This window comes from Pseudopodoces humilis, chromosome 1 (assembly GCF_049639895.1).
Source record: "Pseudopodoces humilis isolate 2021_Gansu_Grassland_sample_001 chromosome 1, ASM4963989v1, whole genome shotgun sequence".
Lineage (NCBI taxonomy): Eukaryota > Metazoa > Chordata > Aves > Passeriformes > Paridae > Pseudopodoces > Pseudopodoces humilis.
The window spans coordinates 96,699,517-96,712,790 of record NC_142200.1 but is presented as its reverse complement, the minus strand read 5'-3'; positions in this window follow the sequence as shown (position 1 = coordinate 96,712,790).

The window sequence follows — 13,274 nt, the reverse complement described above, 5'->3', positions numbered from 1 at the left end:
ATGAGAATTATTTGGGATTTGGTTCAAAGCAAGTTTTCTGAAATCTGTGCATCTCTATAGCATACCAAAGGCTTTCTTGTATCCTAAGTCTACTGAATGGCTAAAATACACATGAAAGCTGTTAAAATACCTTTAAAACTGTATCACTACTTCTGCTTTACTGTCTTGTCTTTGGTGTTTAAATTTCTCCCTCTTTCTTAATAGCCCTGCCTATATGTTTATTAAATGCAAACTAAACCAGCTTAGAAAATACAGAAACCACCCCTTTACAGTGCTGAGAAGATTATTCTAAACAACTTCTTTACTTTCACTCACAGATGGTTCAATTTTTTTGCTGTGAATCTGTCTTCTCTGCAACTGTCTTCTCTGTCTGGAAAGTGGGAAGTCAGTGGTGTGGCAGTGATATCCAAAAGAGATACTTTGAGACTAGAGGAGTATCTAAGGCAGAAAAAACTCATGCTGTCTCATGGGACTGCTGAAAAGTGCTGGAAAAGTAGGGTGTCTTGCTGCTTTGGAAAGATCCTACATGATATGTTATAATTTGTCTTAATACAGAGGGTCACAGTCTCAACCAAGTTTTGAGAAGTTTACGAAGTCCCAGCTGTTACACCCCTCGTTCTCCTGTTGTGGCTGACCATAGCTCAGTTAACTGTCAAGGGATTTTTGTCTGACTGTGCTCATTTTCCTTCTGAGCAGTAACTTGGAAAGAGAAAAGACTGGTTTTAGCTGGCATTGCAAGAAGAAAATAAAACCAGATGAAATGCTTGAAGCAAACTGGCCCATTTATATAAATCAATGTTTTAAACTCTTTCTAATCTTTAGATGCTGAATCTTAAAAATCAATATTTTTCTGTAGCAGATGAGTGGTCAAATGCTTTGATTGTTGGCATTACTCTGCTTTTTGATAATCAGGAGTCATAACTCCAATTGACTTCATCTGGATCAGTAGAACAGTATTAAACACTTATGGACAAAATGTCTTGAAACTATTGTTAATGAAAAATAGATTAAAGTATAGAAGTTTGAGTACACATTTCTATTATAAGAAGTACATTAATGTTGCTACACTATCAACTAGAAAAATGTAGGTAAAAAAATAATAGTTTATTGGTTTAAAGAAACAACATATCCTTGTGACCTTTGCTTTTCAGTTGGCTTTGTAGTATGCATTTCCAAACGCAAAATCATCGGTGCAGAATTTTGGACAAGACTGACAAGTTAGATATGACTTTCAGTTTTAGAAAAATCCAAGCTGTAAAACTGTCTGGATGGGAAAGAACCTACAGCTGAATTATTACAGCTCATATGAGATTTTTACTGCACATGATTATTCAGTGGCCAGCTGAAGCACAATTTTGTATGCCAATGCATAACCGTGAAGTAACGCAGTTTAACACTGATACAGCATAAAATCAAACAGTTGCTAAGCAGAAATATATCACTTTATGCCAAATAACTCTAGAGCTGAAACACTTTATTCTAAGCTACGTAGCACTGGATAAAATTAGCAAAACTCAAATATTATTGTTCTATCAGGAAATAATATAGTGGAAAATTTCTGACTTATTCTCTTTCTTGTATTCCTACTCTGTATAAAACATGTTCTTAATATGCTAGGATACTGAGGACTCTTGGGGGAATTGGTAACACCTAGGTGTGGGGGTGGGATTTAAAATTCAGATCTGTGCTTTGAAGAAGTTAAAGAAATTTCTGCTTGCATGACATCCCCTGTACAGCAGCAATTGGTTTAGTAGTTCTCCTCAGCTCTGGTTTCCCAGCTGTGGATGAGGTGATTCTGAAAACAGTCAAGGCAGGCAAGGATACATGGCCACTGAAGCATGTTTTCTTCCAGTATGAGACAGCACAATTCCTGGTTTTATCTCTGGTTATTTTTTCTTTCTGTAGGCCATTGTTAAGAAAATATAGGAAACAGGATGTAAAAGTTTAGATTCATCTGACTCATTACAGGTTGGCTAAATCCTAAACTCTATGAGACATATTTTACAGGTTTCCAAAAAACTGCCTAGTTTACAGTACAAGAAAAATTAAAATAAAGTAAATACCATGAAATATGTAACTGAAAATGGACTTGATTTCTAATTAACATAAAAGAAGGAAATTAAGACTTCTGATCAGATTTTTGTTTTATCACTGGCATTAATAAAAGTAATTAAATTGGAAGAGTGGAAACATGATCCTGTTTTTAATGCAGTCAGTGGTGGTTTTATCACCCTGTTTTCTTGGATAAGGTTCCTGGCCTTAAGCCCTTTCAGTTTTATTGTCTAGAAGCTTAGGCCTGCTTTTAGTCATTTAACCATCCATTTCTGAATTTGGTTTAATGTTCTTCTTATGTATTTGTACTGAAGAAACTACAACTATTCTTTCAAGTGCCTAATTACTATCTGGATGGGTGGTCTTATTCTTCTTAAAAACAAAAGGATTGAAAAAACCCATCAAGTCCTGACTATTTATGACATAGCTACTTATGGCTTCATATTAAATATCAGATTGTAATTTAGTGTAGAATTTAGAACTTCAAAAATTTTAGTTTGGTTTATAAAGTAGATTCAGATTATATGGGACTTACACAATCCCCCCTGAAATGACTTATTTCTGTAGGCAAGTGAATGACTTTCAGATGTAATTTTTAGTTATTTTTTTTCAGTATTTTTCTGTTTGTTTATGTAAAAGAAGCCAAACAATTCTAACAAAAAACCAAGTTACTGAAAAGATATAGCTTGATGCACAGGCCTTCAATGATGCAAGGAGATATCTGTATCAAAAGCCTTTAATTAGCAACTAATTAGACAAAGTCAACAAATGAACAAGTCAACATAAATATTCAGAATACTGAATATAAGGATGTAAGGGTGAGATTCTGCTGCCATTGACAGCAATGCAGAATGCACTAAACTAGTGGAAATAATTAGCTACACAGATGCTCAGAATCAGCATTATACCCAGAGACCCCAATGCAAATACATAAATTGCACTAATTTGTAAAAGTATCTCTTCCCTTTTCTCCTCCTATCTTTATAAGACTTAAAGGTTCTACTGAAAGATCACTGTGCAATGCTTATTTATATATAAGAAAGTAATTTTACATAAACATTAGATTCTAAATCTTTGTGCACACACAAATATATAACATATTTCAGACTAATTTTTAATTAGGTAGTGCAGTTAAACGGATGCATTTTAAAAGCAAATCAGAATATTAGAAGACATCAAAATAGTGTACTATGTACATGCAGGAACTGCATTTCCATATTGGGTAAAAATGACATGTAGAAAATAAGGCTACCAGCTCCACAGTGTAGCCTAAGGATTATGTTAGTATGGGAAGATGACAACTTCTAGAGAAGCAATTATTCTGCATAAGCACAGATATCTAGTACAGGTAATGTACATACATACACACACCCCAGAACAGAAGGACAGACATTTAATTTGAGAATGAGGGAATGGATGTGCCCCTTATAATTTCCCTTCTTCAGGTAGAAAAAGAGTAGCTCACACCTTCACAGAATAAGTAGCTGATTGTAGATTCCAGTACAGATGTATTTTGTTCTGGTTTTCAGAGATCTTTACAGCTGCCTGACAGAGAAATGCCTGCTGTATAAAGAATTCTTATATACACCTTATTTATATAAGTATTTGTTTATATTTCCTGTTAAAAACCTATCTTGACTGATCTGGTTCCTCTAATAATAGCCCTTGCCCTGTTATATTAGCCATGAGTAAAAATAAAACTGGAACTTACAGCCATTTTGTTACTTGGCTGCCTCCCAGGCCAGGAGACCATTTCAAATATTTTAGGAGCAATCTGTTTGTTCTTTCCATAAGAAACTCTAAGATGTGTTTTCTGTCAGATTTCATTGTCCAGGTCAAAGTTATATTGCCTTCTAATCATTTACATGAGACTGAGACATACATATGAAGGTTGAACTAAAGCACTGCTCTTTGGCTGAGCTGGCATACCTGACTTAGCATTTGTAATTGATGAAAAAACAAGCAAACACTTAAACCTGTCTCAGTGTCTAGAAGGTTAAAAGCTCACAAGTTCACATATAGATGCATTTTTCTGCCAGTGGTAAATCATTAAGCCGGGATATATTATTTAATAAAGATTAAAACTCCAAAGCATTTATTGAAAACAAGAAACTGATCCATAGAAGTAATGAAGGTAACAAAAATATCTAATTTTCAGATGTGATTTTGCTGTGTAAAACCTGGATGAATGTCTTAGCCTAAAGGGTGGTGAATGAAGTTACATTCAGCTGACAGTCAGTCACAGGTGGTGTTCCACAGGGCTCAGTATTGAGGCCAGTCTTGTTTAATATTGACAGCGAGTTATATCCTAGTTAGCCAGGACAGTGGCAAATGGCAAATAAATTCCCAACATGTTCCAAATTTTGACTCAAAATTGTTATTAGGAACTGTTTGTCTGACAGCTTTTTTGCTGTTAGATTTAAGACTTACTGTTTCAATATCTTTATCAATGATCTGGAGGAAGGGATCAAGCTAATTTTCACTGTCAGTTAATTTTCAGATGATACCTAGTAGGATGGGAGTGTTGATCTGTTTGAGGGACAGGCTGGAACAATGGGCCGAGACCAGCTGTATGTGCCTAGAAATTTTCTCATTAAAGAGGATTAAATGAAAATATCTTTTAATGCAGGCTTGTGTTACCCCTCTACCCCAACCCCAAAATTTTTTTAAAAAAGCATCCAAGAAAAGCTTCCAGATGCACAGAGGTATGTTTTCCCAGCATGACAGTGTTTTGCTTGCAGTGCCAAATTCTGATGTGGGAACATTGGTGCTTTTCTCCTTATATAGAAGAAGAAAGCCTTTCATCTATTTCCTACAACCATAGTCCCTTGACTTCCACTGAAGCCACAGGACCCCATGTTTTTCCATCTTTAACTACTGTTAAGTAGTGGAAATACATCTTCCCCCTTCCCTATTTTCCTCTAACTTCCACACCTCATCGCACCTGGGACTGTAGAGGATGCCCAGAAGGATGTTCACCTGAATGGTCTAACATTCAGGTGGCAATGTGGCACAGCTTAGTGATCTTGTTCCCACCGACAGAGAATCCTATGGAATTTTCCACATAGGATAGGAGAGGTTGATGGTTTCACTTAGAAAAAATAATATTCAAATGTGAGGAGAAAGGTAAGAGCAGACATTGCTCTGAATACTTAAACCTTTACTACTTCTTAATTTGCTTAAGACATTAAAAAGTCTTTAATGTTTCTTGTGAATTAAGAACAGCTGCTTATAAGCAAAAGGACCTGTCCTGGTCTTAACTCCCTTTGTATAAGTTATTTGAAAATCAGCAATGAATTTTCAAATAGTTTAATGACCATTGTTCTTACACACGTTGTTTCTATTACAGTACATACTCACTTTCTTTGAGACGTGATATTGAACAGAATTTATACGGATAAACACTAGTATGTTATTTAGTATTAAAACTTTCTATGGTTAAGATTTAAGCATCTGGGATATCTGTACTTCTGTGTACTAAAAAGGCAAAAGTGACAGCTTAAATTTTGCCTGAAGAATCCAATAAAATTCTTGTTCTTTTATTCAGCTTCAAGGAAATCCTTGAAACATATTCATATTTTCATGAAAATTCCTCCAAAAGTGCATAATTCTTTTGTGAATTATTATAGTTTCATCTATTTTTCCTCTCTGAATTAGTTGCAATGTTTCACCACATGAACTCCTTATAACTTGTTTTTGTTCATTCTGATCCTAGAAGCAGGAACGGAAATCACTCTGCATGTGTGTGGTCTTGAGCACATTGCCATGTAGCTTAGTTCTTTGTGAAGAGAAAAAGGTCTGTGAGTAAATTTTGTTGATGATAGTGCTGCCATAGGTCCCGTATGGACATGCATGTGAAAAATGAGATTCTTCCTTGACCTCCTAGGAGCCGCATTCCAACAGAAGACCTGGCAACATGGTCATTTTTATAAAACAGAAGGTCTCACATCTTATATAGGTATATCTCAAGTGTTGGCAGGTGGGTTCTTTAAATCTGTCTGCTTTTTATCTTTTGCACTGCAACTAATTTATCCTCAGCTGAAGACACAGCAGGAGAAGACTTATTATTATGCATTACAGTACAGACAACAGCTAAAATTGCTATTGTATGGCCTCCAAGAAAAGGTTTATTATTGTACAAATATGGTGGTAGCTTTTCACAGGTAGCCAGATGTCCCCCCCTTGCTTCTTCAGCACACAACATATGTCTAAGAACAAAGTTGGTAGGAAGGAAAGCGAAGACCACACAAAAATTTTTCTCTTCTTTTGGGTTGTTCTCTTCCTGGTTGTCTCTCCTACCCCAAGGTGCTGTATCATTCTTTACTTAATTGACCCAAAATCCCCAATGTATTGTCCAATTCTACTTTATCTACAGACCTTCTGTACTGATCAGTCAAAACACTTTTTTCTGGTTCTAAAGCCACCAGGAGAGAGGAATATATTGAATGTTAAGTGTTATTCAGAGCAGATTGTGAGACAGGTGCTGAGATAAAAAAAAAAATCATGGGTAATATATTACTTTTCCAGTGGAATAAAATCCAGGTTCACATACTCTAATAGAGGCATGTGAATATTTTGTCTACAGGACATTCATCTTCTGCTTTTTGGTTGAGCAGTTTGGGGTTAGGGTCAAGTGGAATGCTCAGCCAAACTACACCATAAACAATCTCTACATAATGAATGATGCACTGCCTGTCTTATGATGATTTAGGAAATGTTCACAGCCTAATGGCATGTCTCAGTCTTACAGAGAACAATTTTTTTTTTTTATGTTCAGACCCAAAATGGGAGAATTTGATTATGCTTTCCTTACAAAGACAAAGATAATTTTGTGGGGAGAATATATATATATATACATATAATTTTCCTAGTACTCCCTGAAAGAATATTTTGTGTAACCTGCAGTAGAAAATAATGTGGTAAAGACTAAGCTCCTCTCTGTGGGTCAACATCTGTCTCCAAGCAGAAATACCTGTGTCCTGCTTCCAGCAGATGTTGATATGATGTGCTTCTAAAGACTTCCAGTAGACACCAGCCTCCCTTTTCTTTCCAATCTAATCCAGTCTAGGGTATCATCATAACTTGAAAATTTTTCCTAATAACTGACATCAATAACACTGCTACTGTTTAAAGCCATTTAATCCTTGTTGTCATGCACTAGGGATATGCAAAATGCATTATCCTTCTCCTTTGTCATCAGCTGTGTATGTGCTTAAAAACAAGTGTTCCCTCCCCAGCCAAATGGAAATTGCAGACATAGAAAATAGCAGAAGCAGTGTTTTTCAGCCTCCTAAGGTGTGAACCATGCAAACTAGAATCCTCTTTACACTGTTGAACAGTATGCTAGCTAGCATCCTCCTCTGTTTGATGTATTCACAGAAGTTACTTAGTTCATAAGTATATACACTAATATTTACACACATTAATGGTAGGACTGAGGTCTTAAGGAATAAGAAACTATCAGAAAAAGAAACCCTTTGAACCTTCTTCCACTCATCTCCTCTCCACCTCACTTGAGCCACACAGATTTAGAAACTACTTTCAGATCCGAAAGGATACATCTTAATGGATTTGCAAGAATAACTAATTCTTATTTTAACAGTAGTTTTTTTTTCATTTGGAATTTTCCAAGTGTTGCAGAAACATTGATTAATTCAACTTAACTGCAGATACTGTGTGAAAGGTACTGCAGTGTTATGCCAACTTACAAAAAGGGAAATGAGACTGGACAGGTTCAACCCAAAATCTGGCATAATTAAAACCAGACATCTTAACAAGTGGTCAAATTTTCAGAAGGTCCAGCCTTCCTTGGTAGTGCAATTTTTACAATGGCTTACATATGGCTACTAATAAAACTGAATTGGTCAACTCTTTAAAAGGAAACAGAATACTCAAATATTTTTTTTAATTCTTTCACAAATAACATTTTTGTTTACTGTTGTTGTTATACTACTTTCCAAAGACATTTCCAGAAGACACTTTGAGAAGAGATGCAGCAAGGTTATTTTCTCTAGTGGCTTTATTACCTTCTTTAATTATTTTTACTTTGTTTAAATACAGGCATGCAGGAAAAGACATTATCAATATTAACCATTGAAATAAACATAAATCTTGGGTGGTTGACCCCAATCTATCTTTGATGACAACTGAACACAAACTCACTTCCATATGTTGCTCAGTGTTTGCACTCTCAGTTACCTAAGCATTTTGAGAATCCGGACATTCAGCATTGCTGGAAAATTTCAGTGAGCTTTTGGGGTAAAAAGGGATGCAGGATGTAACTCCCTAATGTGAAGCTTGCCAGACTAAAATTAGAAGCATTAAGGAATTTGTATGAACACTTGCAAGTAACTATTTCTTCTCAAATTGCAGTAGCATTCAACAAAATTTATCTACATTTCTTAGACCAGCTGGGGGAAATGAAACTTTAAGTCTTTCAAAGCCGTAATTATTTTGCCTAAAATTTAACTTCCCTGTAATGAATGATTTTTAGTCAGCCTTTTCACCCTGAAAACTTTAACACAATATATTCCATACAACATTAGAAACTAAAACTTGGACAAAGTTCTGTTGTATGAGGACACGTTATATCTGTTTAAATGTTTAAAAAAGTTAGGTAATTTTCTTTGGATTTTTGATTTGAGACCTACAGTTTTGACTCCAGACTTTTTAGTTCAGCATTTTAATGTTTTGGATTTTTTTTGGAGAGGCTTTTCACTTTCATTGACCTTACCACTGGATATTGAAAAATAAAAAAGAAAAGACAGTTTCATTCTGCTAAAAAAACTCTGTATTTTGAGACTCATCTCCAAGATGTGTATATAAAAACATGGGTTTTAATGGAGATTGTTGAGCATGGTAAGGTTTTATTTGGATATCAGGTGAATTTAGAAATTATGAAAGGCCTGTATGAAATAGAAAACTCATTTTTCACATAGCCTGATTGGTTATTTATATATATTTTAATGTGTACAAAAGGCCTAAACATTTTGCTGTTTGTCAATGTCCGAATAGAGGAAATAATGACTTCATTTTTATCAAGTAGGAATTTGGATATGTACTAGAAACTGCAATATGACAGCTGGAAATAAAGTGACTAAAGAAATGTTGACATAACTGCTTTAGTAACAGTGTGTAAGTTTTCCAGGCTGCAGTTACACAGATCAGCTCTGAGACTTTTGCAGTACTAAGATTATGGGGGAATGAGGGTGGGGAGCTTGTTTGCATGACTTCAAAGCATATCTCCATTTATTTTCCAAATTTTTCTGAAGATCTTGCTTTTAACCTATTACCTTCACTAGGAATTTTTTAAAGTTGAAGCAACTAAAACATATGGTTTGCTTTCAGTTCAGCATATGTATTTTTAATCTAGTCAGCTATAGTCTCTCCTTTTGTCAAATGATTTTGAGTTTTTGTGTCCACAGTGGAAGTTTTTGGACCTTGTGTTTAACAAGCAAGCAATCTAGGAGAATTCAGGAGCATATGGATGATAGGAACAGAGAATAAAACCACATTGGTCTTCATGAGTTGAAGAGGCTTAAATGCAAAACTACAAAGATGGAAAAGACAAGTGCAGAATTGGAAGGGGGCAGTTGTGTCACTTGAACCAGCACACATGCAGACACATAAAAAGTAGTTATTTTGCACTGATAGTGTTATGAGGCTCAAGACCTCAAAACTAGCTGACCAAGGTGATGAGTGTGCACCATTTGGTCTGGCAGAGATCAGGCTGCCTTTTCTCCATCTCTTTTTCCAAGGAGGTGAAATACACAGGTGAAAACTTGGCATAGGGCTGGGATTCACTGGAACATGGCAAAATGTGAAGGCAAGGGCTCTCCTAGCCTCTGTAATTGTCACTCTGTAGAAGGGATTGGTGACAGAGTAGAGTAACACAGAGTAAAACAACTTGCTTTATTTTAAAGTAGCTGAAGTAGTGACTTTCAAAGGTTAAGGTTGCTGTCCCCACAGATAATCACACCCATTTTTTTGATGGCTTTTCTACTGTCCACATCAAGGAGCCTCCTGTCAGCTTGCAAAAGACACATGAATACACACACAAACTAAATTACCAGATGGCTCACACTAGAACCTACTTCCAAAAGGAGTATTATGCACACGTATAAGCATTTGCAGTTTGAGGCCTACAGTATAGTTAATATACTTCAGACCCTAAACTGCTTCAAAACTCTTTTATTTTACTTTGAAATTTCACTTTTCTATTTGTCCTTCTCTTGTGCATTTATGGTCATTATGCAAGACACAATTACCTGCACTGATTAGCTGCATCTGCATATCTTGTCAACTGTTCAACCTGTGGGAGACCATAAAAGGGAAACAGCTTTGAGTAGAATGAAATATTTTTTCTTTAAGAATAACGGCATAAACATATCAAAACAGATTTTCATTTTCATTTTGTATAAGTAAGCAAATGTCTTTGGAAAGGTTTTTTTTTTATTACAGGCTTAGAAGAAAGGGTGATTTTGATAATATGTTTAAGAGTGCAGGGACAGCCTTGCAAGGGGAAAGCTTATTGGATACTTGGAGGAAGCACCTTGAATAAACTGTCCTCAGTTCTGCAAAGCTACTCTTTGCATGTGTTGTTGTTCTGATTTTTTTTCTGAAGGCACCCTTTAGAGAGAAGTTTGGTTATGAGTAATGAAAATCTGGCAGAGGTCAAGCTCGAGTCACCTGCCTGCTACTGGAATGACCAAAGCATCAGAAGGTTGGGGTAGAGGGGATGTGGAACAGTTCAAAAGCTCAGGCACTGGAGAAATGAAAATATTACTGCAGCTGAGGACCATTTCCTGGTATTTCACTGCTATTTTTTAGCAAGCAGACATGGGAGGGGGATGGGCCTGGAAAATATTAAATTGGCCCCAGAGAGCATTCCAAAAAAAGTGGAATTTTGCAGACATTTAACTGTCTGTTGTATGGCTGTGCATTTGGAAATCCAGCACAGTTACAGTTAGCATGTTTGGGTCTGTTTTTTTTTTTAAACTTCCTCTTCTTTACAAGGTGCTGCCAGAGTTCTGGCTACATCACTATAACAAAGTGTGTTTTAAGGACATGTTCCTATTTTTCATCAATAGCTAAGCTGATTTAAGAACAAACACAAAACCTGAACAATTCTCATTCAGATCTGCATTTATGCAGAGGTTTGCCTTTCTCTTTCTACTGTGGTGGCTTTTGACAGAAGATGACACTCTTAGCTTATTTACTTTCAGGGTGAAGTTTAATTGTGGTGGGAGAGTTAAGGACGTAACTATATGGGAACAATTTCAATGGTTTAGCCTAACCCCCTTTTCTCTCCAATCTTTTCAGGCACATATACTAGGATTATAAAACATGCCTTTTCATTAGGTTTTCCAGACATAGTGAAGCTGTTAAGTCTGCCACATCTGTCTGTCCTTTCTCGACCTCCCACATTTTTGGCTTGGGGTGAAAGAGCAATGTTTTCCCCATAATTGGATGGCAGAGCAGGAAATTGGGTGTTCCTGCAGCTGAATAGCAGAGCTAAATGACTTCTTTTATCATTGTCCTCTTTGAGGGTTAAATTTTTTGGTTAGACTTTATTGTGAGGGTATTAAAAGGAGAGGGTAACAGAGGTAGTGGATAGAGATAAGAGAATGGCCAGAATGGGATTTTTGATATGTGAACTTTGTTCAGTTTTTGATACATGAATTTTGTTTAGTTCTTTCTCCAAAACAATCCACATGAGTTGGTTTATTTGTATATGCTGGTCTCAGATTATGATCCAGGGTAGTTACACATCTTGGATAAGTGGGTCATAGAGATTTCTTGACAGAAGTTACGTTCACACACATTTTCTCAAAACAAAGTTCAGAACAGTATTTAAAAGTATCTCAATAATAATGATACTTTTTAGAGGAACAGAGGAATTAGAGCAGTTTTGATAGTGTAAAGGCCATGTTTTTCTTAGGGAACTTTCTATTTCTGGCTCTAATGTTGTGGTTTAGGCCCAGCCTTTAACTAAGCAGCACACAGCCACTTACTCCCTCACAAGTGGAATGGTGGAGAGAATCAGAAGAGTAAAAGTGAGAAGACTCAAGAGTGTGGATTGAGATATAGACTGTTAAACAGGAAAAGCAGAAACCATGTGCACGAGCAAAGCAAAACAATGAGTTCATTCACTGCTACACACAGACAAGCAGGGGTTCAGCCATCTCCAGGACAGCTGGGCTCCATCACACCTAATGGTACTTAGGAAGATAAACACCATCACACCTCATTCCCCCTTTCTTCTTCCCCCAGCTTTTTATGCTGAGCATGACATCGTATGGCATTAAATATCCCTTTGGTCAGCTGGGGTCGGCTATCTCAGCTGTGTCCCTTCCCAGCTTCTGGTGCTTTTCCAGCCCACTCACTGCTGAGGCAGAAAAAGCCTTGATGCTGTGCAATCATTGCTCAGCAATGACAAAAACATCTCTACGTTATCAACCCTGCCTTTAGCACACTTCCAAAACATAGTCCCATACTAGCTACTATGAGCAAATTACCTCTGCCCCAGACAAAAATAGCACAAATATACACTTTATCCATATGTCTCAAGATGAGATTCAGGTTTATTTTATTTCAGCTCTCTCATAATTATGCTGTATTGAGATCTAGAACTGATTAGGTTAGCCAAGGTACCAGCTCCTTTTCAGAACTCTTTACTGCTACTGGCATAAAGTGTTACTGGTACCACAGAAAATGAGTGTAATGTATAGTAACTTTTGTTGAGATAAATACATGGGCCCTGAGGGTGAACACCCACAACTGCTAATGTAGCTGGCAGACATCATTGCAAGGTAGTCTCAATTATCTTTGCTTGATTACAGAATCTGGGAGAAGTGCCCAAAGACAGTAGGAGAGAAAATGCCATACCTATCTTCAAGACAGGCAAGAAGGAGCAGCCAGGGAACTACAGGCCAGTTAGCCTCACTTTGATCCCTAGGAAAGTGATACTGGAAAACATTTTCATCCTGGCAGCCATTTCAAGGTGCATGAAGGACAAGAAACTCATCACTCATAGCCTGCATGCTCCACTATAGGGAAGTCCCCAACTGGATGGCATTCTACAACGAACTGATGTGTCTGGTAAATGAGGGGAGAGCAGTACCTACTGCCTGCCAGGCTTCAGTGAAGTCTCTGACACTCTCATATAACAGCCTCATAGACCCTCAGGCAGGTGCTTTAGGGTTTGGATGAGGAGGTGGGCT